This window comes from Brienomyrus brachyistius, chromosome 22 (assembly GCF_023856365.1).
Source record: "Brienomyrus brachyistius isolate T26 chromosome 22, BBRACH_0.4, whole genome shotgun sequence".
Lineage (NCBI taxonomy): Eukaryota > Metazoa > Chordata > Actinopteri > Osteoglossiformes > Mormyridae > Brienomyrus > Brienomyrus brachyistius.
Window position 1 is genome coordinate 1,272,933 of NC_064554.1, and position 2,957 is coordinate 1,275,889.

Sequence of the window (2,957 nt, forward strand, 5' to 3'; positions counted from 1 at the left end):
CAACGAGTCGAGCGTATTTGGTTGGTTACTGACCAATCACAGCTAAGCTTAGAGGCTGTGGGCGGGCTTTGCAAAACGCTGTAATTGTTACATCATTTGCACATTATGGTATTGCACACGTGTGCATAAATGAGTCTGTTTAGGTGCTTCCTGCACAAACTGGAATAGTATCGTCCACACGTAGTCACCAGTATCTCCGTCATTGTCGTCTCTGAGGACCTCGCTGTATCCGCGGTATGAAAAGCAAAATTCAAGATACTTATATTCTTTTTCAGATCCCAGGATTGTTTTGTTTTTTTATTTTTGGATGCAGTGGAATTAGTCATTGGGGTGGCATGGTGGTGCAGTGGTTAGCACTGTTGCCTTACACTTCTGTGACCCGGGTTAGAGTTTCCGCCTGGGTCACGTGTGTGCGGAGTTTGCATGTTCCCCCCCCGCCTCGTGCCCATAGATTCCGGGATAGGCTCCGGACCCTCTGCGACCCTGACAGATAAGCGGTTTGGATAATGGATGGATGTAACAAGTCACTCAGATTAAACAATGCCGATTAAAGCTTTCTTTTTGTCTTTATTCGATATTTGATTTGGGGATGAGTACAGAGCACAGATAATGCAGCAAAGTATGTAGACAGCAGTGCAGGGAAGAAATACAAGCATTACCTAGCAAATTGAAGGTGTATCCATGTCGGAGAAAATGTAGCATGATCATAGATAATAAAAAGTATGAAGATGACAAATAGAGTACAGGTGCTGTTCTTCCTCCTGCAGCTATTTTTAAATTTGCTGCTAATCCTAGGATTTAATGTCTGCACTGCTTGGCACTGACCAGCGGGGGGAGCCGACACAAAAACACTTCACATGTGAGCCCAGGCACCAATCCAGGCGTAAACTATCTCTGCAGCTGCTGAGGGTCGGATTGGCACAAGGGGGCACAAACGAAGTGCCCAATGGGCCAAATTAACCAAAGGGACATCAAGCTGAACTGTACTGAGGGGACCCCCCTCACCTCAAAATTTAATTTCTGGTAATGGGTCTGCCTGGTTTGCAATCTCCATTGTAGTTCATCTTAAAGGTGCTCGATGGGGTTGAGATCAGGGCTCTGTGGGGGCCAGTCAAGTTCTTTCACAGCAAACATGGACCTTGCTATGTGCACTTGGGCAGTCATGCTGGAACAGAATCTTCCACAAACTGTTTGCACAAAGTTGGAAGTATAGAATTGTCCTAAATGTCATGTTATGCATACCAAGACATTTAACACAATTCTGGAGAACAGAGACTGTGAGCCAGGCCTTCACGTCCAACATCAGTGCCTGACCTCAGAAATGATCTTCTGGATGAATGGGCAGAAATTCCCACAGATAAAATCCAAAATCTTGTGGAAAGCCTTCCCAAAAAAGAGGCAGCTGTTATAGCTCCAAAGGGGAGACCAGCTCCATATTGATGCCTATGGATTTACAATGGGATGACATAAAAGTTCCTGTGGGTTTACTGGCCAGGTCTCACAATACTTTTGTCCACATAGTGTATATATTACATTTATAAACAAGAATAATTACCCAAAATTAAAAATAATAACAAAAACACTTTAATTTGATGTATATGATTATGTGCAGGCAGAAAAAAGAAATGGTACATCCGCAGCATAGAGATTTGGATCTATATTCATCTACATTCTTATCATCATCTTTGATAGCTACCCAAGTTTAATATGAATAAGCAGTCTGATGAAGGGAGGGAGCCCAAAAATTTGCCTGTCTAGTGTTCCGTGGTGAATTAATCTGGTCCTGATTGCAGGCGCTAATTAGGAAAACAAAATAAAATATGATTTTAAATATAAGTAATATAAAATATACTAAATGTGAGAAATTATATGATATGATCCCATTTAGGTACCACTGTGGGAATTTAGTTGTAAACGGATAGATCTAACCTACTGGTTGCATATAGGATTTTGGAGTCTTGGACAGTTTTACTGGTGCACATTACTCACGAGGTACTTGCACAGTGCAGCTACTCCTGTAATGATGAGGTGAGGGGATCCGCTTACTGTAAGCCAGGTTTATTTTCAGAACTAAGGCCAAAAGGCACCATCCAAAAACATTCAGCAGGTTATAAGGCAGGCACAGGGACCTGAAGAAAAGCAAATATCAACAGTGATCCAAATCTGTAATTCAAACTCAGGCAGAGCAACATGGAAAAATCAGCAATTCACAAGAGGAACAGCAAGAAATTCAGAAGCAGAAACAGAAGTCATGCTTGGAAACAGGGCAGTCACAGCCCCACAGCATGGTGAAACACTCAGAACTTGCCAATGATGTAACTTTGCTTATTCATACTACGTCGATCTATCAAGATATTCAGCACACTCTCCTATATGTGAAGTCGCCTCTACCCATGACGTTCTTGCGTCCAGCTCGCCATTCTGCCTGTATCATCTTTCATGTAAGAGCCTTACCTCTGGTTGCCTGGCGATTGGAAGGAGAGTCAGCACCGGCTTGTCATCACCTCCCTGCTTCCCAATTGTGTCTCCAATCTTATGACTTAGACAGTGTGACTTGGCACTTAACCATCTCTCCTATTTGACTCTCCCTGCCGGCCCTTGGAGGTTTGGGCTCCCCCTTTGAGTCTGGTGCCTCCCAAGGTTTCTTCCTTCTAGGGAGTATTTCCTTGCCACTGTTGCCTATGGCTTACTCACTGGGGGCTTTGGGTGGGGATGTTCTAAAGCGCTTTGAGACGATGTAATGTTGTGATAATGTGCTATTCAAAAATAAATTTGTTGTTGTTGCTGAACACCAGGGACTTTAATACCCTGCAAATGAAATCCAGCTAATGATCTGGAGCTTAGCCAATCAAAATTCAATCAAATGAGTGATCAAAATTCAGGGTCCATGAGAAGATCCACCGAGTTAGTGCGCAGGATACGAATGACATCCATTCCCTAAGTCTGTCTTTGATAAT